The sequence below is a fragment of the Gossypium arboreum genome, chromosome 9, assembly GCF_025698485.1.
Source record: "Gossypium arboreum isolate Shixiya-1 chromosome 9, ASM2569848v2, whole genome shotgun sequence".
NCBI lineage: Eukaryota > Viridiplantae > Streptophyta > Magnoliopsida > Malvales > Malvaceae > Gossypium > Gossypium arboreum.
This window is the reverse complement of record NC_069078.1, coordinates 55,029,240-55,055,496: the sequence shown is the minus strand read 5'-3', so window position 1 is coordinate 55,055,496 and position 26,257 is coordinate 55,029,240. Positions and strand designations below refer to the sequence as shown.

The following is a 26,257-nucleotide window of genomic DNA, read 5'->3' as shown; positions in this document are numbered from 1 at the left end:
TGTTGTTTTACCCATTACCCATTACCGATCCGACCCGACTCGTTCCAAGTTAGGATCCACGTGTTTTTTTAAAAGGGTTAATTGCGTTTTTAGCCCCTCCGCTTTTTTATGGTTTTGCAATCAAGTTTTTTTTTTAATTTTAATTTTTGCCCTTTAATTTATTTTGTTCCAATTTAGTCCACTTCGAAGCTGTGCGTTTTGGGGGGAAAGGAAAATTTCCCTTTTGGTCCCTCCTTATTATTCGTGCGTTCAATGTAGTCCTTTTCCTTTTTATTTATTTTAGATTTGCTTCAAATTCCCGTTTTAAATTCAATTTAATCCTTTTTAGTTATTTTGTTGTTTTATTAGTAAAATTAATTAATTTATTATTATTATTATTATTATTATTATTATTATTATTATTATTATTAACACCTTATTGTTATTCTTATTAATATATTATCATTACTATTTATTATTACCATTATTATTACTATTATTTTTATTTTTATTACTATTATCATTATTCTTATTATTAATATTATTATTATTATCATGCTTATTATTATTACTATTATTATTATATTATTATTATTCTTTATTATTATTATTATTATTATTATTATATTATTATTATTCTTTATTATTATTATTATTATTATTATTATTATTATTATTATTATTTCTTATTTTGTTTTATTTAATATTTTATTTTATTTTCTTTTTACTTTTTTTTGTTTTATTTTTATTTTATTTTACAATTAGCTTGCTTTTCATTTATTCATTTACTTTATTGTCATTTATTTTCACTTTATTATTTTCGCTCATATTATTGCATCTATTATTATGTTGTTACGCGTATTAACACCGTGATTCGTTTTCACATTTTTACTACAAAAATCGTGTTACAATAATCCTTGCTCGATATATAAAAATTCGAGATTCGAAAAGTCGTTCCCAAACTTATGGGGTTTTGATTTTCTCGATAAATCCGAATAAACGAATGTTTTTAAAGCATAAATTTTTAAATGATCTCGGGAATTATGAAAAAAATCGTGTTCTAACTTACGAAATATGATTTCTTTCTGAAACTGAGATAATCAAATATCTTTCAAAATAAATAAAATTTTCGGCGTTTATTCGCGTATAGGGAATTTAGGACATTGTGTCCTAGCTTACGGGACATAATTCTTTTGCTCGATTAACGTGAAATATGCCATTTTTCTCAAAAAAATTTTAATTAAGCAATAATTTAACGATGGATCGTATTTTTCTTCAAAGTTCTCAATTTTCGACACTAAGACATTAATTAATCAACTGGGTACCAATTTTGGGTGTTACGATGGTGCTAATTCTTCCTCGTGCGTGATCGACTCCCGAACCTATCTTTCTGAATTTCGTAGACCAAAATCGTTGTTTAAATAAATCAAACCATTTATTAAAAACAACCACTTTTATGAGGTGACCCGATCACACCTTATCAAAAAGGATTGATGGCAACTCCCATATTTGTTTTCGTTTTAAAAATCAAGTCGACTCCGTTTTTCAAAAAAAAAAAAGTTTCGACATGCTCTGTTTTACCCAAAAAAGAAAAAGAAAAAGAAAAAGAAAATTGCTTATATGCTTTCCTTAGTTTTAAGTGGACAAGGGGGAAAATTGAAAACATATTAATTATATTGAAGAAATTGAAATGGAATGGATCTAAAAATAAGAAATCCAAGTAGAAATGGATGGAATCAAATTCTTTAAGATTCAGTGAGAGGATCTTTGTAAATGGCAACACTATCATGGCATGCTATGCTTTTTGTTAAGTTAATATTTCCTTTTAGGGCATACGTAACGTTAAAGGTTCCATGGTGATTAAAACAATGCTTTTTTTTTTCTTCCATACGATATTTCTGTTCTCATCTTAAGATATGGTCTATGAAAAAAAAATCTAGTGTTGACTATGGAACCTTTTTTTTTTGAATGGATGATGTGACTGGATTTATTAATATAAATAAAATGCATAAAACAGAGTTTGGGCTAAGGTTCAGAAAAAATAAATACAAAAGAATGAAAGAAAAAACCAAAATCTACTAAGAAATTGGGCCTAGAAAGAATTAACATAACTAGCCCATCTCGTCCAAATGCAACTAAATTAAAACAAAATAAAGTCTTATACTATACCAGCCAAATCTAACAGCTAGATACCAATATCTTTCGTCTTTTCACATCAATCAAACCAGCCATTAATGATAGCAGGTTTTTAAAATTTGAAATGAATTCTTTTCTACTACTTTTTGTTTCCCAACCATTCATTTCTCCTTTCACTTAGTCCGGAGGTTCTGGCCACAAGTTCTCCAGCACTTCACGAGCCGATTCTGGGATTCCTCCTAGCAGGTAAAAACGCTCTCTTTTTTTTAGTAACTCCTATGTAATAACATGAGCATCGACATTCTTTGGTTTAGGGACAAAATAAAACTCGATCTCCTGGAATCTGTCTTTTCTGCTTTGTATATCCCTTACGATGGCTCCAATGACCGATTTATCTGTACCAGTATTTTGGCATTTCTTGATGACAGTTTTTGAGTCTCCCACTATTTCGATTTTATTTAATCCCATAAAAATCCCTAAGTTGACTGCTTGTAACCTTGCATATGCTTCTGCCATGAATGAAGTTGATATCTCGGAGTGTATGACTGCCTGTGATGCAAGGATCTCCCCCTCATTTCGTATGAGCAAAATCGTAGCCGATCTGGACGATTGTCGGTAGAATGCTGCGTCAAAATGGATTGCGACCCTTCCTCCTCTACATACGTATTGGGTATTTCCAGTAGATTGAAGAGTAAGTTTTCTCTCCTTTATTGCATCCAAGTCTGCAATATAGTTTCGAGTTTGCCTTGCTATTTCAGTTCCTGACATGTATCTTCTTTCATATAATAGTTGGTTTCTGCTGAACCAGAGTCAACAACAAACAACCCGAATCTGTTCAGTAGTCCCTTGACCGAAGATCCAGGTAAGCCATTCCCACATACTCAGATTATTATGGCTTAATACCCATGTTAAGCTTAACTGTTCCCAGGCCTCAACTGATGTAGGGCACTGTTGAAAAATATGGATGCTGTTTTCCTCTTCTTGGCGGCACCTGGGGCATTGAGCTTTCACCACAACCCTGTTGAGCCTGAGATTGACAAGGGACGGAAAGAAGTTCCATGAGAGTCTCCATACTGTAATTTGGATTTTTGATAGAATGTATAATTTCCATAGTTTACTATAGAAGTTTTCATTTTTGGCATGTAAATTAAACGTATTAGGATCCAAGTTAGTCTCATGTAATAGTTTATAGGCATTCCTAACAGAGAACTCCCCTGTCAACTCCCCTCTCCATACTTGAAAATCCTCGTGCGCTGCCTCTACTAGTGGAATCCGCAAGATTTTTTCCGCTATATGCATTCGAAAGGTATTTCTGACGGCCTTTTTTTTCCAGCTTCTATTATTGACCTCTATTAAATCCGAAACTAACTTAATATCTTCATTGTTGTCACGGTTCGGAACTCTATCTTCTTCGTTTCCTGATATCCACAAATCGTCCCAAACGGATATTTGATCACCTATCCCAACCCTCCAACATAAACCAGTTTCCAGCAGCCCTCTCGCGGACCAAACACTCTTCCAAGTGAGTGAAGGTAAATTTCCTAACCGAGCTTTGTAGAAATTCGAATTAGGATAATATTTTGCCTTCAAAACGCGGGCTAATAGTGAAGTTGGGTAATTAACAAGACGCCACCCCTGCTTTGCTAATAACGCAACATTAAACTTTGCAAGATCTCGAAAACCCAAGCCACCATCTTCTTTTAATAAGCATAGATCTTTCCAAGCGCACCAATGAATACCTTTTCTATTTCGACCCTTTTGCCACCAAAATTTGGCTATTATACCCTTCAAATCAGCACATAGAGCCTTAGGAAGTAGAAAGCAAAACATTGCATAAGTTAGGATAGACTGGAGTATAACTTTTATAAAAACTTTCTTCCCTCCCTGGGAGAGATCTTATACTCCAGTTGTCAACTCGTTGTTTAAATCTATCCTTCAAATTTTTAAAAGATGATATTTTTCTTCTAACTACCATATTAGGAAGTCCTAGATATTGTTCTGGATCAGTTGATCTTTTGTAACACCCCAAATTTGACTTAGACGCTTTGGCCAAAATTTAGCATGTAACATTAAAGTGTTTTTTGAAAACCATGTTTCATTGAAAACCCTTCTTGCTATTTAGAACCTCTGGCCATTTTAAAACTTTGTGAAAACCTTAGCTTCTATTGGTTTATTAAAAGTCATTCTCTTGCAAAACATTATTACTTTTAAAACTTTATTGTGATATTTTGAAAAACAGTAATTGTTTTGGAAAAGAAAACTATGTTATACTCCAGCAGTTATAAAACAATATAAAAAATTCCAAATTTAGAACCATAATTAGAGGCGGCCTTGTTACAACCCAGATCAAATATAAGTACTTGTAAATAGATAACTTAATAGAAAGTAAAAAATAATAGCAGTTGTGTGGCCACCTCCAAGTCTCTTGCAGCATCAATACTGGGGATTATCTACACAGTTAACAAACGGGGTGAGTTTATGAAAACTTCGTGTAATCCCCTCTTAAACTAAAACAGTTAGTAAATAGACAGAATTCAGAATCAGTCTAGGCCGGAGCCCATTACAATAACAAAACAATTTGTGTGGGCCAAAGCCCAGTATAATTTCACTTGCGTTCTAGCCCTCATCAGAATCAAATGGGCCTAGCCCATTCTCAAAATCAATAATAGTTAGGCTTAGCCCATTAACAAAATCAGGTGGGCTTAAGCCCAATACAGAATCAATATCAGATGCGGCCATGCAGACAGATTTCCAGCCCAGTCCAACCAACACACCACCTGTACCCACCAACACACCATGTGGCGATAAAATCAACCCACCCAGCCAACACACCAAGCTTAGCACCGGTTACGACACTAAGTTAACAGGACAGCTCAACGCCGTAGACAGGACGGCTCAATGCCGTAGATAGGACGGCTAAAGGCCGGAAATATCACAGCAACGCTGCCAGTCAACAAAACAACTATAAGCCATAAGTATCACAGAAAGGCTAAAGCCTTATACAGAATGGCTATAGGCCGTACACTTCCTCCATCCATAATAAACTAACCCAATGCAATATGTTATATCATAAATATTATGTGCATGCAAAGTCATACTTAGCGCAATTATATATGTAAGCCATAGGCACATCAGTCAAACGGAACATAAGGGCATAATCATCATTCTACTAGGGGTATTACTATCATTTTGCACTATAATGATATTTCGATGATTTTACAAATTGGTGTTTTAACCCCCCAACAGAAGGTCCACCGTCGCCTCGAGCGACTTAAGTAATCTAAACAGATATAATGGTACAAATGGGCCTAAGGCCCATTACTCAGCCTAAGTAAGTCCACACCCTCGTATGGCTCATCTAGCCCAAATTTAGATATGGCCATGTGACCTACATAGCTCAGTCCACTGATTATCATAAGTTGCAGAGTCAATTTGTATGGGGTCCATGAGCCTATTGGGCCCACACGGCCCATTTAGGCCCAACGTGGCCTAGACCATCTAAGTTATGTGTGCGACATGACAAGTCTATCTTCATCTCAATTAACAGTGAAATTTACACAAGCGAGCCCACAAGCCCATTGAGGCCCAGAACAGCCTTAGCACACGAGAACGCTCGTCGTGACCTCTAAAATCTATCACCCATGATTTGTGGGCTCGGTTTGCCTCTCGTACATTCACACACTCGTGAAGCCCTGAATGCCGAGGTTTCAAATTTTCAGCATTTGTCGACTTCCAGCAAAGAAGGGTGTGAATACACCTGTTTATAAGAATGCGTCGAAGTTCACGATCACTAACCTTGGCACATCCTCAATATGTGGGATTACTTTCAACCATTATGAAAATTTCTTATTTTTATATGACCACCTCAATCATAGAGTTCCAGTCCAACTCCACCTCCTACACAGCTCAAATAGCAAAATAAATACCCTATCACACATCCTAACAATTGAACCTTCGACCTCATAGTTACACAACACGCCACCTTGCCACTACATTACAAGGCTCTTTGTGTCACCACTGTAGCCACAGTTAATTATAAGGTCTATAGGCCAAAGTCCAGGTTTCTTTAAAAGAAAAACGAAAATAAATTACAAGAGCCAAGACTTGAACCTAGGCTTCTTTGCAACCTTAATGACGCCACAACTATTAGAGCACATGATTTCTTGTGTCATTTATTTACCACAAAAATTTAAAAGGCATTCATCTAAGCACCCAGGGATTTATTCACTTAAAACCAAAATTTTTCCTAAAGTCCAGGTTTGAACCCAAGATTTTCCAACACTTCTCGGGGCCATTAACCACCAAAGCAGACATTTAATTGTGTCATTTCCTTTTACAATTAAATATTTATATGCAACCTCCTTACGGACTCATACTAAAAGCCCAATACTTCTAGGCCCAAATTCGGGACGTTACATCTTCGTACGCCTAGTATATATGAAAATGTAACCTTTTCCCCTTTGGGTGTATTGGTACTGAAAAAGGTAGTCGATTTATCATAATTAACACATTAACATGAACTCATCTCATACTCATTCAAGATCTGTCGTAAAGAATGTGCTCTCCTTTCAGTAGCTTCTGCAAATAAGATACAGTCATTTGCAAAGAGTAGATGGGAGATGACTGGTCCACTTCGACTAGCTTTAACTCCGTTAAGAATGTTGCTTGCTTTCGAGAGCCTTATTAGACTAGAGAGCCCTTCCCCACAAAATAAAAACAAAAATAGACTTAAAGGGTCTCCTTGTCTAAAATCTCTAGATGGAAGAAAAGTTTCTCATATATTTCCATTTAAAACAACAGAATATGATACCATAAACACCTATTTCATTAACAAATCAACCTGTCCTGGATCAAATCCCATTTTCTTCATTACCCCCTTTCAAAAATTCTATTCAACCCTATCATAGGCCTTGCTCATGTCTAGCTTCACAGCCATAAGCCTTTTTTCCCTCTCTTCTTGTGTTTTAAAGTGTGCAAAATTTCATATCCTAGTAACACATTATCAAAAATCAGCCTTCCTAGAACAAACACACTTTGTGCTTGATCTATACATTTATGAATCACTAACCGAAGCCGATTGGCAATGACCTTGGCTATCAATTTATAAAGCACCTTGCATAGACTAATTGGTCTAAATTGTGTAATACTGAAAGGATTTAGAATTTTTGGGATTAGAACAATATTTATTTTATTAATCGAACGCAAATCTATACCTTCATTAATTCTTTGGAGGCAAGAAGAAGAGACATCTTCCTCAATGATCGGCCAACATTTTTTATAAAATATGGTTGGAAAACCATCCTCTCCTGAAGCTTTTGTAGGCCCCATTTCTAATAAAACTTCTCGTGTCTCTTCCTTGGTGTAAATAGCCTTTAATTTATAATTGTCTTCCTCCGAAATGCACTAGTCAATTCCTGACAAGATTTTATCACAGTTAACCTGTCGTCATGCTGAAAATAACTTCATAAAATACGATCTGGCAATTTCCTCCATCTCTTTAATCTCATCGGTCTCTCTGCCATCGGCAAACTGCGTTTTACGGATAAAATTACGCTTCCTTCTTTATGTCACTTGTTTATGAAAAAATGCTGTATTTTTGTCTCCAAGTTTCAACCAATTCAAACGGGCCCTCTGTTCCCAGTAGCATTCATTCTTCTCTATCTCAAAGTTCAAATGGATCTTAGTATCAATAAGCTCTGCCAAATTCTCGTCACTTCTATCAGATTCCAGTAAAGTTGCTAACTTTAAAGTCAACACCTCTATTTTTATTTTTTTCTCCGTCGAATCTATCTTGCCCAACTCTCTAAACCTTTCTTCAGATTTTCCAGCTTGCTTAAAAGATCTCTTGTAGAATTTTCGCAAATACACCTGACTTTTTCAAAAAAATGTTTCCTCCAAAACCCACTAGGCTTCAAACTTAAAATTTTATTATTCAGCCGTTGATCTCTATATTCTATATTAATAAGGAGTGGATAATGATTTGAAAAAGAGTGGGGAAGATGCTGAATTAAAGAATCTGGGAATAAAGAAATTCATTCTTCAGTAGCGACTCCCCTATCCAACCTTTCCCGAATGTTCGTTTCTGGCAAATTTCCTCTTTCCCAGGTAAACCAATTACCTGAATTGCCCACATCCACCAGACTACAATCTTTTAGCACCTTTCGAAAAGCTTCCATCCTTCTCTCCTCTCTAGGTAAGGCCCATCTCTTTTCAAACCCATTTAAATTTCATTAAAATCCCCACAAACCAGCCATGGATACCCTCCATCATTATGTAATCTTTGCAGTGGATTCCATGATTCATCCCGGTCATGTGTGTAGGGAGAACCATAAGAGCCTGTAAATCTCCACTTCTTCCTATCTCCTAAGTCCTCAATAATCACATCAATGTGATGATTGGAGAAACTTTGGAGCATTATATCAACATCCCCTCGCCATGCTAAACTTAGACCACCCCTAGAACCAATTGAATCAATGTTAAATACCATAAAGAAAACCACAGCTTCGTCTGACTTTTTCCATCTGATTCTTGTTAATTTTTGTCTCCATAAAGAAGACCACTTGGGGATAATGTAACTTCAGTGAATGCCGAAGTATCCGATACTTCCGAATTGTCTGTAGATTCCCTAAACCACTTATGTTCCAACTTAAGATTTTTATTGCGACCGGTCGGCATGCCTCTTAGCAGCCTCCGATAATAAATGGGTCTCTTCAGACATTTTTCTATTTCTACCCCTTAAAGTAATGTATTCTTCAATGTCCCCTAGGTTTTTTTTTCCCCTCCCTTCCTATAACCACCTTATTCTCCAGATCATGATCCATTGCCGGTTGAAGTTATCCAAATGATGTGCTGTCATTCCCTAAGTGTGAGTGAGCCATTTTTCCTTCCAGGTTGAATCCTAAAATAGGATCAATACCCCTCATCTACTATTTCTTCTAGAATTATCACTTATGCTAGTGCCCCCCACAACTCCTCCATCCTCCCTTAACCAAACACTGCACATTGCTTAGGCTTTTCTTGATTTTGCACGCAAGGCCAAATCCCAACCCATCAAAGCAATTTCGACCCCCCAACTCCACCTTAGCTTCACAAAAGGAGTCACTTTGACCTAGACGGCCACAGTAAAAACAAAAAAGAGTCAGTATTTCATGCTTGAATTTGACATAAGAGCATTTGCCGCTGAACATAACTTGTTTCTTCCTTTTAAGAGGGTGACAAATATCAATTTGAGCTCGTATTCGTGTAAAATTCCTATTCTCTTTCCCCAGACTTGATCTATCATACTCCATAAACTTTTTTATAAAATTTTCTAGTTGTATAGCCAGATCTTTAGAATAATAACCTACGGAAACCTCATGAACTTGTATCCAGAAAGGTGTTAAGATTAGAGGAATTCTCAGTGGATCTTTCCCTCATTGTAACTTATGAAATATCAAAAGATGATTATTAAATGTTCAGGGAGACCCCTTTAAAACCCTTTCCATATCCATAATATGAAAAAATTGAAATAAATACCTTCCCCCAAAATCTTTAATTTGAACACCCTTAACCGGATGCCATAGGTTAGCCATAGTACTCTTCATTGCTGGAAAGTGAATAACACTGACTGTAAGAAAACATCCAATCAGGCTAAAAGTTTCTTCTTCCCTTACCAAGTTTGGGTCTACTTGTACTTGAAGAATTATTTCTTCTTCTTCATCAAGGGTCAGGAAGAAAATCAAAGAGTAACGTTGAAGACTAGTTTTAAAAAGAAGGCTACAGAGACGGCAGCCACCAATCAAATAAGGCACAAACAGAAACCTAAAGACTTGCTATAGAAAGCAGACAGAGACGTGCTAGGGTAGCAGACTTATGTGGATACTTTGTTTTTTTGACTATGGAACCTTTAATGATACATATTCCATAAACAAAACAAACACTATTTCGAATGTTGCTTAAAAATGAAAATGGATAATACAATTGGTAATAAAAGTACCATAAAATTTATTTTATGATAAGTCATATTGTCTTTTGTTTTCTTTCACTAAATAAATAAGTTAATTAGTCCCTATATGTTAAATCAAGTAATAGCCGGTCACTTATGTTAAAAGAAAAATTCATTCATTCCTACTAGATAGTGATGTGTCATGTGTACCTTATGACATACATAGGCAATTTTTTAACAATAGAAATTGATGACATTTTTAGCAAAAAGATCAGTTTGCTTTTTAATCTAATGTATAAGGACTAATTTATACATATTTTGAGTAAATAAAAAATACAATTTAACTCTTAATATAAGAATTTTCAAGATACTTTTACCTACTATTGGCATAGAATAGATTTATGTTTCTTGAATGAAAAACAATAATATTGTAACATTTCTCGAAACATGAAACTTATTTTTAACCATAAGTGCTTTTAGGGTATTTAGACACTCATAAGTGTTAAGGTGGTTTGTATTTTAGCATCGTCAAGATTTTTGAAGCAGCCTTAGTACACTAATATAAAAGAAAATAATTTGAAGTCTCTATAACTGCAATTTTTTGGAGGATTGATTGTAACCACATAAGAAATAGAAATTGAAGCTATTAAGTTTAAGTGATCAACCTATGATTATTAATCACATTAGGTAAAAATTACAATTGATGTGAACCTAAAAAGCTAAATGCCAAATTAAATCTTACTTATCAATTAAATGCTAAATATAGAGAACTAGATACATCTACGCCGTTTATTGATACCTTGAAGCAACGTATGGATGTGCGTCTTTCCAATTTTATTATTTGACTATTGACTTGTAGTGTATTAATATTTAGACTTTTTGTATTGATATTGAATCATCAAAATATCTTAAAACATTTTAATCACCTTAAAAACATTTTGGTATTGATTCAAAAAGAAAAAAAAGAGAGGTTAAAACACATTATAAATATGTTTTGAGTATTTTGCAAGTCTTTAAAATGTATTGAAAATGTTTGATCATTAAATGACTTAGTTAATAAAAATCATCTCAAACGATATTATATCAAAAGCTTGAGATATCAAAACTAATACTATTCGTAAGATCCAAGTAAACAACAACAATATAATGATCATTTTGTAGTAAAAATAAAGAGTTAAGATTTAAGAATGCTCAATAATAGAGTGTAAGCCCAATATTATCGAATCTAAGTGTAGAATCTAAACATCTTCTTTTCACTTCCAGTTTTAATATTAAGTGAAAAAAAAATTAGAAACTAAAGAGAAAATACTTTGAATTGAAACTTGAGAAAAGGTCATACAAAATAATTTAAAGAAAATACAAAAGACAACAAAAGAAATGTAAAAGATACTCAAAACTAATGAAATCGTAAGCTAAAACAATAGAAAAATAAAACACAACTCTCTATCAACCTTGTTTCTCTTCCAAATAACTAAAAAACAAAATCCCTTTTTATGTTGAAGTATCTAGATAAGTGATTTTACAAATTGGCCCTCCATGAATCTTTAGTTTTAGCAGAGTTGGGACCTTGCAAAATGAGTGTCTCGACTTTGCATCAAATTTCCTTAGTTTACCCTTTTGAAACCTTATCAAATTTGAGATAGTGTCACAACCCTTTATTGACGAATTGTCTTCTTTTATAGGCCATATATGCAGTTCATGACTTAAGCTTCAGATTAGGTTTTGACTAAGTTATTAGATCTAGTGCATTCATTTTGTAAATTTTTATTTTTCGAACAAACTGGTTTAATAAAAATAACCATTAATTACATTAATACATTTTATATATTTTCCTTAATGTTTTTGCACAAAAATCAAAATGAAAACAAGTATTGACTCACTAAAAATGCCGAGAGTGTTGCTCTTGTTAAAATATCCCCAAAGAGGGTTTCTTAACATAAACAATTCCTTCCTTGGGAGCTCAACGAAATCATTTCCCTTCCTCTTTGCAAGATCTGACCTCTACTTTCCTATATCTTTTGGTCAACTTTTCTAGTTCAACCTATTAAATCCTAGGTTGATCTTTTCCATTGTTTTAATATATGTATAGGACTGTGTTCTAGTGCAGACTTAACTACACCTGTTTACCTTGTATGGGATCTACAAATTCCATGGCAAACCAGTGTATGCATATACTATGAATACCCTTTAATCTAAGGAGCCTCTTTTCTTTCCACCATATTTGGGTTGAAACATAACCCTGGCGTCAGTCATCATTCTCATGGTCTATATTCCTTGGTCACACCAACTTATTTCTTGAAATGACTTATCACTCCAGTCATCCGCGAACTCCATTTTTACCCTTAACCTTCTTTATGAACCGTGGGCTTTCCAATTACAATCCATATGTCTTTACAACATGGCTGACTTCCCATGTTACGGTCCTAGCTAACCACCCGGTGTTTAGTGTCCCAACAGATCTAGCATGCTGCCATAGCTAAATTATGGTCTTACACAAAATACATGTGTTTAATGTCCCGACAGGCTCAATTGGTTGTCATAGTTGTGCTATGGTCTTACACCTCGTAATCCTCGTGATTACTATTTCGACAAACTATCCTGTGTTATGTCCTGACAAATCATCTACGATGCCATAGTATCTTTCTGCTATGGTCTTACACCTCGTAATCCTTTTGATTACTGTCCCGATGAACTATTTTGTGTTTAATGTCCTTGCGGATCATCTATGATGTCATAGTATCTTTCAACTATGGTCTTACACAATATAACCTCGTGTTTACTGTCTCGGCAGACTACCAAAGGATGTCATAACGTCTTTTAGCTATGGTCTTAATCCTATTTACCTTTTTGGTGCGCTTTCATATGATGCCATATCATCTTTTAGATATGGTATTATTCATTTTATCATGATTCCATAGCATCTTTCAACTATGGTCTTACTCATTTTATCATGACGCTATAGCATCTTTCAGCTATGGTCTTACTCATTTTATGCATATAGCCTCCGATCAGTCCCATAGCCTAGCCATGATATTTTATTTACTTTTCCCATTGCAACCCAACCATTACTCTGTTCGTCATCCTAACCTTGATGCTTGAACACCGCAGGGTCCCCTCCGTAAAGCCTAGAGCTTCGCTCATCACGGGTGCACTCAATAACACTGTATGATGTTATCTAACAGAATCAACCCTTTTTCCCATTCCTAACTTTATCTAACCCACTAGTAATTTCCCTTCCAAATCATGTATACACTAATTATGCATTCCTTACAAAACATCTTTATGCAATGCCTACACCAGATAACCATTTAACAATCATCTACTATTACGGTCAGCATTAACATATAAAATTTTTAGAGCAACATTTAGCAACTAGAAGGCAATGTACAGAAACTCATCTGGTTTTCTTGCCTCATTAGCTTAGCTTCTCCAAACACCAATCCTTCTTCATCCTAGCAGCTAAACATGACAACCATGTATCAGTTAAACTAAAGGTGTTCAACCCTTAAGACCTAGATTCCACAATTATCCAAAAACTTTGAGCTTTCTTACTCTACTTCTTTTCTTCAATCCAAAAGTTCAGAGGGATAAGGAAACGTACTAATTCCCAATCTTTCTACTTCTAGACTTAAATCCGCATGAAAACTGCAACAAGCAGAACTTTCTTCAACTACATTATATTCTTCTTTAGGGTGACTGAAGAAGACGATTCTTAACGAAAAAGGTTTGGGAAATAGGATTGAGAGGAATTTTATTCCCACACACGTCTATATATACTCCCTCAGCACAGTCTCAAAGGCTATTTCAGCTATTCAATCCTAATCATTAAGTCTTCCACTATGGAACTAGCTAGTTATATCCTAACCGAACCAGGGTTGAAATACAACTAATCGAATTTTGACCACTAAAATTTTTATTTACTCGGCGAGGCTCGATAGTTTGCTAATCCTCTTAATTTATTCATAATTTCCCTAGTTTTGGGATTAAATAACAATGTTCGTGTTACAAGTATGTAATTATGGAGAGCTCGGTCACGATACTATCGTGGAATTACTTTGTGACTAAATAATTTTATAATTAATAGGCGAAAAGTTGAAGCTTAATTATAAATTATTTGAGCCCTAATTATATATGTTCATTCGGTTCCTCCACTAGATAATTGAAACTATAAATGAATTGCGTAAAACCAAATGAATAGAATTAAATGGAAATAATGAAGTTAGGGAAATAGGTTGCATTCACAAATGAATCTGCTTTTCTCACTAAGTATAAAAATAACTTGAGAATTAATTTAAGGTTTTCATATTATTATTTAAATAATTATAATTAAATAATTGAAGATAAAAATGGAATTAAATTAATTAGTCATTAATAATCCATTGAATATGGAAATTAAAAATATTTTCTCATAGATTACATTACAGAAAGTTGTTATGACTTTAATGGAATTAGAATTGGGTTGAGAAAATTATTTAATTGAGAAATTGATGTACCTAGTTTAATTAATTAAATTAAATAATATTTATTTTGAGAAATAGAAAATAAATATTGGGTTGAATTAAATTATAAAATGTTGAGTCAAAAGCTCAAGAAGCTCATATAATTGGACTCAATATAGGAGAGATCCAAATCCCTTATATTACATGTGAGTAGCAGCAACCCTAGTGTTATTATCTAGGGTGTGTCATCTCCCTCTCTCCTAGTTAGACTACGAAAATGTCTTTCATTAAATAAATATTTTTGTGTTATGCTTATTAAACCAAGATGATTCTATCTCTCCCTATAAATAGATTGTATTGATAGAACTATTAACACACAAGTTTTATATATTGTTATTCTGCTAGAAAGTAGTAAAATTTTATTTTCTTAGAATAAATTTTATTTTTTTAAGAACTACAATTTATACTGGTTTCTATTGAGAGAATTACTTCCCTACTGAAAGTAACTAAATTGTTTCTTGTTCTGTGTTCGGATCGTGTTGCTTGAGTCCACACTTGGTGAAATTCAAGTATGAGGATAGTGGAGAATATCATTCGATTGAAAGTCAATAATGATATAGATCCATCTCGCACAAAGCACATGTACTTTTTAGAAAAAAAAGTTTATTGCTATAAATATTACAAATCGGTCCGATTTTCAAAAATTTTAAACTTTTGCTATAATTGATTTTCATTTTTCCAACACAACTACCATGCTAAGGGATCTTTTGCCTAGGAGATGAGTGTAGAGTAGAAAAAATTAAACTTGAATAGTGAAAGGTACTTAAAAAGCAAGAATTTAAATACCTGTTATGCTATGATTCAAGAATTTCACTCATATGTTTCTTCTGTATATAGGCTACCCAAATCTTCCAATCCCAACTGTCATCAAATCTTTTGCATTTGGTCGTATAAACGGTTGCATTAGATTTGAGGACTTCGTAATTCATCAACTCCTTGATGTTGTAGTCCTTGATTCTTCTAATTAGGACCTCTTTCAATGAAAATAGTTTGGTCTTTGAATTTTATTTTATTTTATATGATGTTTTTATAATTTTTATTTTATTTGATTCATAATTAAAAATTCAAGAAATTATTTTCTCAAATTTATAATTTTTATTTTATAATATATATATATATTAAATGCACGTGTAAAAGAATATCGTGTGCCACGTTTTTATCGTTAATTGGATGTATCACATGTTTGTTTTCTATACCGTGAATTTTTGAAGGATAGATTAGTACTATAATGGAATTAAAAAATATATGTATCAAAGTATTAAAATAGAAAAAAAAGGTATAATTCAAATTTTGTGACTTGCAAAAATAGAGAAAAAAAAAGAATGTAATTTTATCCAAAAGTAGCCTTTTAGAAACCAAAGCTTCTTTTTGTTTTTTTTTGGTGAATTATAAGAGAAAGGTAAAACCCTAAACAATAACACGACTAGCACGACTCGAACTCAGGCTACACATTGCGGTGATAAACACTCTGACCATCATGCTAACACACGGGGTTTCTTTTTTTTTTTTAATGGAAATCCAACTGGAGCACTTTTATTTTAAAAAAAAGAGTAAAAAACTACAAAACCAGAAACCAGAAAATAGAATCAAAACAAAATAGCGGCTAATAAATAAACTCCAACCTAGACAAAGAATCACCCCCTCAATTACATGACACGTGCGAACATTGGGAAACTCTAAACAGCAGGAGCAAGTCATCAAACCCTTCCTTTGGAAACCCGAATAACATTTATTCATGCTCCAAAAAAATCAAAATCTCCTTTTTTCTCCCATGCACAATGATTCAATCAAAATCCCTTATTGCACCAGCACCGTCGACTGCTATGTTTCCTGTAACACCCCTAACCCAAATCTGTAGCTGAAATAGGGTTACAAAACAGTACTGGAGTTTACAAATTAAACAGATAGAAAATACAAACATTTCATATCATATAGCATTCATGTCAAAAACCAATCAAAATCATACATATTGTCCCTTATACGAGCCCTCGAGGTCCAAATTACGCATTAAAAGCATATTGGGACTAAATCGAAAACTCAAAAAGAATTTTCAAAAATATTTAAAAATTTCAACACCGTAGAGGTCATACGGTCGTGTGGTCAGGCAGTGTGACTCACACGACCAAGAGACATGCCCATGTCTTAGGCCGTGTGGGCATTCGAAATAGGGATGCACAACCTTGTCTCAACCCGTGTCTGTGCCCGTGTGAGTATACTGACTTGGGTCACATGGCCAAGTCACACACCTGTGTGCTAGGCCGTGTGAGCATACTGACTTACATTCTTAAAAAGATACAAGGGACACATGGCCATGTCACCTAGCCGTGTGTCATACAAGGTTGAGACACACACCCGTGTCAACGAAAATAGGCCATTTTACAAGCCATATTTCTCACCCAATTTTATGTCAACCTACAATCAATTTTATACATGTCAACAAGTCATAATTAGGCATCCAAAACAAGCCAAAATAAGTGGCAAATCTCAACAAATTACATAGAGGCCAACATTAAAAAAATGTCTATACATGCCATTATAACCAAATCAAAACATTTGAAAGTACCGATAGAATATGGATAGTGTAATATAATTCCGACAAGCTTCCAACCCAATCGAGCTTCCGATAATCTGAAAAGTAAAGGAAAACAACTACATAAGCAATGAATGCTTAGTAAGCTCATATAAACTTTAATCAAATCAATCTATTTCATTATGAAATTTACACTTATCAAGAATAAACATTTACTGATACCGTACGATTCAAGAAACCATATTCAACAACTTACAAAATGAATAAATCCATAGCATCACTTATACATATTATAGTAGAGTTTTAAACAACTTTATACTCTTCCAAATTTCTTTATTCTCATTTGTATTTCTTTACTTATTACATCCATTCCAAATGTATAACACACAATTCATAAGCATATCATTCCTGTAACACCCCTTAACCCTTATTCGTTGCTGAAACAGGGTTACAGAGCATTACCTAACTTTTCAAATCAAATACAGACATTATATATATATATATCATTTAACATACATATCATAAATTAATCATATTGTCTCTTTAATGAGCCTTCGAGGCCCAAAATATGTGTTAGAAACATATCAGGACTAAATCGGGAACTTAGAAAATTTTCTGAAAACATCAAAATTTTTGAAAAGAATAGGGGACATATGCCCTTGTGGCCAGGCTGTGTGGCTTACATGGTCAAGAGACATATCCATGTCTTAGGCCGTGTGCAAAATTGGGTGCTCACTAACTTATGTCACACGGCCAAGCCACACGCTTGTGTGCTAGGCCGTGTGAGCATACTAACTTGCAGTATTAAGGTGCAGGGTTCATAGCCAAGCCACACGCCTGTGTGCTAGGCCGTGTGAGCATACTAACTTGCAATATTAAGGTGTAGGGTTCACACGGCCTAGTCACATGCCTGTGTGCTAGGCTGTGTGCCACACACGGCTGAGGCATACGCTCATGTCTCTACCTGTGTGAAAATACCTGAGCATTCTATTTTGAAATTTTAAAGTTGCAGGGAACATACGGCCAAACCACACGCCCATGTATTAGCTGTGTGTTTTACACGGTCCAGTCACACGCCCTTGTGTCTAGCTGTGTAGACTCAAAATGAGCCTTAAACATCAATTTTACCATTCCTTCCAATCTTGGACACCAAGCAACTTAAAAATCATTCGTTCAACTAATCCAAAACACAATCAAATACTTTAAAAACATATCAAAACAATCAACTTAGATGCCTATCCAATGTTCCTTCATAGATTCCACATTTATATTATCTAAACTTATTATCAAAAAATCAATTTAATCCATATTATAAACATACCAATTTCAATTTAATTTTACCTAAATCATGATCTCTTAAACATCAATTTAATATACCATGTTAATGCTTCAAACACAAACACATGCTTATAGATATACATCAACCAACATTAAAATTTTGATCTTATTTAAAACTAAACCACAAATTAGTTAACATTTGACACCCTAGGTACATGCCGACAAAAAAAAGATATACTTCACCACGTCTGAGATCGGGGTCATTGATGGATGCTGAATTGGATATCAAACTTAAGTATCTAACCTGCGCACCGAAAATAAAACTGTACAATAAGTATAAACTTAGTGGTATTTCTATAATCCGATTATTAAAGGTAAGATAATTTAATATATATACATTTAATCACACAATAATATTAATCATTCAATTAATCAATTCATCAACACATCATTTATAACATATTCAATTATCATCTCTTGCTATTTCAAATCTCATACTTGCTGTTCAAATAGGTTTTCACATTCAATGTTTTCCAATACCAATCATAGTATCATTTCATTTAATTACCCCTATTAACATGACTCGGACTCCGATGGATATACGGATCCAACCAAAACACACCAGTTTGATACCCAGTACCTCATCGGAAAATTCAAAGTAATAAATTGACACCTAGTGTCTCATCGGCTAAACCAAAGTAAATTGGCACCCAGTGCCTCATTGAAGTAATTCCATGTAACAATTTGACACCCAGTGTCTAATCGACTCGAGGTCGAAGAATCCCTGAACTCTTCCAATCCTATGGCATGCCATCTATATTTGACTTAGCCCGATACAGTTAATAGGGTTTCAATTCACTTTTCAAGTGCAACAAACATCCAATATTCAATTTCCACATAAATGACATATTCATATAAATTCAATTCAACATCAAGATGCTAACATTTACCTTAATTACCTACTATAAACATTTAAATCAAAATATAACAATTAATATTTAAATTCAGATTATAGAAATACAAACCAAAATTTCTGAGCTATTCCTCGTTGACTTTATCTTTTCCTTTCTTAGTCGAGGTTTCCGACACAACGTTAGCTACGAAATTAAAATAATTAAAATTCATCAATACAATAAAATTCAATTTCACATTGAATACTTCAAATTTTTTTATTCAACATTTGCCGAAATTCCAATTTAGTCCCTAAACCGAGACTAACCTTATTTCTTCAGAATTAATTCTATATTTTCATTCAATTTCCACTTTAAACTAGATTTAACTCTCAAATTTAACTTAATTCCCTAAATTTTGAAATTTTCACAATTTAGTCCCTAATACTCAAAATTTACAATTTATTCTAACATTAAGGTTTATTATTATAATATTATAATATATATTTTAACTTTAAATTTTATAAATAAATACACTTATCCCACCTCATTCAATGCAATTAGAATAATTGCCTATTTAGTCCTTTTAATTTTTCTTTATTTTATAATTTAACTTCCACTTATTATGCGATTTAGTCTTAATACCTAATTACTCTTAATTTATGCAAATTCACCTAACCAAAACCTAATTAACTACTCAACTAGCTTCGTAAATATTTTTAATAAATATTTTCGAGTTCGTTTTACGAAAATGGGGACTCAAAAATTCACTTTTCAATACCCGTAACTATCGGGTCGTTATAATACCACCATAGCCACAAGCTAGTGCATGCAAACATAGCCCTTTTCAAATTAATAACATAATAAGCCATTTCATAAGAAATTGCATAACTTAAAACTTACCACTCTTTCATGAATACAAGTATATTTTCATTTATGCACTTACCATTTCAGCGCATCTCATAATTAAACATATTATCATTCAACCAACAGCTTGGCACTTGCCTAAGTATCAAACAACAACACTTGTTAGCGTACATGAACATATTTCTTATAACTTCAACATCAGTAACCTTACTATCTCAACATGTTACACTTGAGTTTATTACTCATCTCAACTTACATAATTTCCATGTATCAACATATCAAGATATTGATAAATATATCATAATACACATCATTCTCTTACCATTTCTTCATTTACATATATCTTTCAAGACAACTCCCGATATTTTACCTTTTGAAGAATGACTTATGGATTTGAGTACATCATTAACAAAAGCTCGAAAGCTGAATAGAAGCTCATGAGAGCTAAACAGAAACCTATAAGGGCTGAACAGAAGCTCGTAAGAGTTGAACATAAACTCATATGAGTTAAACGGAAGCTCATTAAAGCTGAACAGAAACTCATAGGAGTTGAACAGAAGCTCGAAAGAGTTGAACGAAAACTCATATGAGTTAAACAGAAGCTCGTAAGAGCTAAACGAAAAGTAAAACACGAAAGTTCACAACAAATGCTGAACCTCAGTTTACTTGGGTAATTTGTCGTCATTCTCCTCCAATGCCATCAATTCGCCAAATCACGAATGTACTCAAATCCCGCGTTCAATCAAAACTAAGTATTAATTTTGATAATATTTCCAACAATAATTCAATTCCAACAACAGAACATATATATATATATTACCAATCACCAATTAACATTTACTTTTCTCAAAATTATACAGAATACAGTTCATACAAACTTACCTCGTTAAATTGCAGAAATATCAATATTTAGGGGCATTTTGAAAATTTTCCATTTTCCTAGATTTTCCACTCGACCTTGATCTAAATTAATAATTTCATTTAATATATTACTTTAGAAAATAAAACAATTCATTTCACACAATTTTTTCATTTTTGACATTTTTACAAAATTGCCCCTAAATTTTTACTTTTATTCAATTTAGTCCCTGAGCCCAAAACATGAAAATTAACCATTTTTAATGCAAACCTATGCTAGATAAATATTCATGGCATTCAATTCAGCCCATTTTTACAATAATTTCACAAAAAAAAACTCTTGTATTTTTACTATTTCAACAATTTAGTCCCTAATTGAGAAATTCATCAAAATTACTTAATAAAATATTTTTAATTAACAAATAATATCTCAATTTCATCATTTAACATAAAAAAAATCATATAGATTCATCAATGGAAATATCCAAAATCTTTGACAAAATCAGAAACTAAGATAAGATTTAGTTGGACCTAATTGTAACAATCTCAAAAATATAAAAATTATAAGAAACGAGTAAGAATTAGACTCACATGAAGCAAATATACAAAATCAGCTTAAGGAGCTCTCCCCATGTTTGTTTGAATCGAAATTGGCAAAAGAATTGCCTAGAAATCTCTTAGAAATTCAATTTGTACTTTTAATTTCATAATAATTACCATTTTACCATTAAATGACCTTTTTTTTTATTTTTTTCTTGTTATGCCACCTCATCCTATTCATTTAGGTATATTTACTATTTAAGTCCTCCCTCATTTATTAATCAAGCCATTTAATCAATTAAATATTTTAATTAGCAAGTTTTGCACCTTTTTAATTTAGTCATTTTTAATTAATTAACTATCGAAACGTTAAATTTTTTTAATGAAACTTTAATACCATCTTAACGTCAATTCGTTAATATTTATAAAAATATCTACGATTCGGTTTATAGAAACGAGGTCCGATACCTCACTTTCTAAAAGCACTTGACCTAATAAATCATTATAATACACAAATTACTAATTCAAAAAAATTTTTAAAACTATATTTGATTTGTAAATATTAAATAATAATATTTACAAACTTACTTACCAGATTGGTGGCCTCAAACCACTGAAAATCACACTGTTACAGTGCCCCTGGTGCTGGTCCACTATCTCCACCAAGTATTGCTCCTCAACTTTCAAAAACTCCTTAAACCTTCACTGCTCCATTTTTATATTGTAAATAAAAGTCCCGATGGTAGATCTGTTCACACCACTCAAGTTAGCCTTATTTATTACACACAAAGAGTCACATTCCACAACAACTCTTGAAAATCCCAGATCTGCCACCATCCTGAGCGCTTGAAGACACTCGAAAGCCTCAGCTACAAAAGCCGACGGTAAGTTGTCGTTTACAGTTATCGTTTCAACTAATATTCTGGATCTACTATCTCTGATAACTATACCTGAATAGGAATTTGAATAACTCTCAAGAAACTCTGTGTCAAAGTTTATTTTGATATAAGGATCCTCCGGCGGTTTCCATATTTCAAAACCCGCCGACGGTATAAGTAACTTCTTCTGAATCCCCTTTAGTTTTTGTAAATACTGTAAAATCTTATGTGCAATCTATTGTGTCGATGCAAAAACTCTATCATGGACCTACATATTCCTCTCTGACCAAATGAACCATATCGCACATGTTATCCGACAACAAGTATCCATGCATTGAAAATTCCCTTTAGCCAATCCTGGAAAGATTGTTCCCCTCTCACCCTATTCCATTTTATATTCAGTAGGTTCCAAACTTCAGCAACAAATGAGCAATCCCAAAAACCATGCTCCAAATCCTCCACACCCTTTACACACTTTAGGCATACCGCTAAGCCAGTCAAACGCCTATTGTATAGATTGTATGAATTAGGAATTAGATTCTTAAATATTCTCCATACTGTAATTTTAATCTTTGCAAGCAATATTAGTTTCCATAGCCTTTTGTAGAAAGTCTTGTAACAACTAGTAGCTTCATGATTATGTATTTCATTATGGCCTTATAATAATGTGTATCTGTTTCAAACTGAATACTCGCCTAAGTGATCAACCTTCCAAACCACCGTATACAGATATAGGTGCAGAGCTAAAGGAATGCCTAAAATCTTTTTTGCCACATTAGGGACAAAATGCTGGTAATCTTTCCCACATCCCATTTTTTTTCATAAGGCACAATTAAATTTGAAACAATTCTATGCGACGCATTTACACCCGTTTCCTGAATTTTCCTTGTTACTAGGCTAGAGACCTAAACATCCTTCTATATATCAATACTTGTACTCATTCCAACCTGCCATCCCAAACCCTCCAAAAGCAGCCACATCGCAGACCATATGCTCTTCCATGTATAAAATGGGTAAGCTTCTAACCTCTATTTCCAAAAATTCGAATTAGGATAATATTTGGCTTTGAATGAATGTACTAATAATAAACTTTGATATTTAACTGAACACCAACCTTGTTTAGCTAGTAAAGCAATGTTAAACTGGCTAAGATTGCGAAATCCCATCCCACCAAAATGTTTCGAAACACACATCTAGGGCCATGCACACCAACGAATTCCTCGTTTACCCTAAAAAAAATTTCCACCAAAAATAAGAAATAATTTGCTCTAACTCTAAACATAACGTACCTGGTAATAGAAAACAAGACATCGTTAAAGTGGATATAGCTTGTAGTACACTTTTTATAAAAACTTTTTCCCCCATGGGATAGCAGTTTCACACACCAACTATTAATGTGACTTCTTAGTTTGTCTTTTAACCCCTGAAATGCTATTTTCTTACTCCTTCCAACCATATTCGACAATCCTAAGTAGTGCTCAGTATCCATAGAAATATGAACCCTCAAATATCTTAAAATCCCATGCTGAACATCCTCTCCCACATTTGCACTAAAATAAATATCAGATTTCTCATAATTTACACACTACCCTAAGGAGGCTTCATACTCCTTAAGAGTCTGTTTTAGAATCATAGCACTTCCCACCGTACCTCCCCCAAATAAGATGCAGTCATCAACAAATAAAAGGTGTGAAATTTTAGGCCTTCCTATACTAATCCTTGCTCCTTTAATTGAACCCCTTTGACTTGACGCATCAGTGAGGAAAGCCCTTCACTAAAGATCAAGAAGAAATATGGGCTAACCAGATCCCCTAGACGTAGTTCACATTTAGGTGAGAACTTGTTACCCATTATACCATTAAGCATTAAAGAAAACGTAATAATATTGACACAATAATGAATAAAATTCTCCCATCTTTCCACACAGCCCATATTCAAAAGCATCTTTCGTAAACTTTCCCATTCCACCCTATCATATACCTTGCTCATATCGAGTTTTAAGGAAAAATGCTCATTCTTCCCATACCTTTTTTATAAACCGTAATTTATACATTTTTTATCCCATACTTAGCACATTTATGGATGGTTTCTCCTTAGAATTGGTGAATTCAATGCTCCTAATCCTTTAATTTCATGTTCTATACTTAGGTGAGCATAGGAGAGTAAAAAGAGCAAGAAACGAGCCGAAAACGGAGAAAATGGACCTACGTGGGAAATCAACATGGCCTGGACTTTCTCACACGGCTGTGTCACACGGCCGTGTCCCTTTGGCAGGATTAAAGCATGACTTACAAGGGTATACTACACGCTCGTGCTTGTCCAATAGCCTTGACCACGGGATGGAGTAATCGCACACGGGCGTGTCTCTATCGAGCCCAAGTGTAACCCTATTTGGAAAAGGAAAATTTTAGGGGCTCTTAGGCATTCTAAAGCCTATTTAAACACCAAAAAAGGCACTTAAAAGGGGGAAGCAGAGTAGGAAGCAAGGAATTACTCAAGGAAAGTTGATTGATCTATCTCAGAAGCCAGATTCATCATCAAGACTGAAGATCTCCCTTCAAGTTCCTTCAGGAGTTTTGGTTTTTCTTATGTTTTGTTATCTTTATGCTTTTGAGATTTTTTCTTTCATAAGTATGAACTAAACCCCCTAGATACCTAAGGGGAATGAAACCTAAGATAGATCTTGTTATTATTATCTGAAGTGTATGATAAATATTTGACTTGTTCTTAATTATGTGTTCTTAATTCTTGTTTTGATATTCCAGGATATTGATTCAAGTTAAGCTCTTATCCAGAGGAGGAATAGACCCTGTCTAAGAGTAAATTTGTCATAATTAAGTGGAGTTGATTGCACGCTTAGAGATAGGGTGATAAGGTTTTGCTGGATTAGGGTGAAACCTAATAAGGGAATCCATAGATTGAGTTAATGCAATTCTAAGGTATTAATTAGAGAGAGATTTCAATTATTCAGCCTAGGGTTAGACGTTATTAGTCTCGAGAGAGATAATAATATAACTTAGGGATTTCTACGGATCAAGTCAAATGAATAAATCGTCTGATTCAAAGTCAAATAACAAGTGAAGTCTAGGTGGATTTTTCCTTAGGTATTGTTTTAATCAATCGAATTTTTTGAAAATTATTTTCCCGAATTTTGTTTTTGTGCATTCTTAGTTAGTAATTAGTTTAGATAACCAAACCTCTTAATTTTTAGGCTAGATAATAAAAAGGAAGTAAATACTAGTACTCGTAGTTCTTTTGGGTTTGACAATCCGGTCATGCTGAACTATACTACTGTTTGATAGGTACACTTGCCTTAATCATGATAATAAGTTAGTCTCAAGAACGATTCTTTCATAAATCATTAAAACCTGTCACGAATATCACGTATCAAGTTTTTGGGGCCGTTACCGGGGAACTAGGATATTAGGAACACTCGATTTTTATTACTTTAGCCATTTTACTTTTATTGCAATTTAAAATTTTATTTTATTTTCTAATTCTTCATTTATTTTCTTCTGACTGGTTTTTCTAGTTTATGACCAGAAGAAACCCGTCAGGACCGTTACTATTTGATAGTGAGCTCGATCGCATAGTTCGCAGAAACCGAAGAGAAATAAGGCGAAGCTTACGATACACGAAGGAAGAGCAAGAGGACGATACTTCAACAACAACCGAAGAGATGGCTGAAAACCAAGAAAATCCGCTACCTCCTGCGATTGTTGTTAATTAAAATCCTGCTCAACGCACTATGTATGATTATGCTAAACCTTCTTTAACAGGAACTGAATCGAGCATAGTTAGACCTGTTGTAGCTGCAAATACTTTTGAACTAAAACCTAACACAATTCAAATGATACAATAATTTGTTCAGTTTGATG

General features: G+C 33.7%; 1 long non-coding RNA gene across 6 annotated transcripts; it reads left to right on the top strand.

The window, feature by feature from the left end:
* The first annotated feature begins 2,132 nt into the window (after window positions 1-2,132).
* Window positions 2,133-25,929, top strand: LOC108456853 (uncharacterized). 6 transcript variants are annotated; one of them, XR_008270837.1, is made up of 6 exons: window positions 2,133-2,361; window positions 2,640-2,806; window positions 2,905-2,977; window positions 3,060-3,421; window positions 3,600-3,647; window positions 25,912-25,929. It is a non-coding gene; the product is annotated as an uncharacterized LOC108456853 (long non-coding RNA). The 6 variants fall into 6 exon arrangements; XR_008270834.1 differs by lacking the exon at window positions 25,912-25,929 and adding an exon at window positions 24,528-25,138; XR_008270835.1 differs by lacking the exon at window positions 25,912-25,929 and adding an exon at window positions 9,819-14,149.
* The last annotated feature ends 328 nt before the right edge of the window (window positions 25,930-26,257 follow it).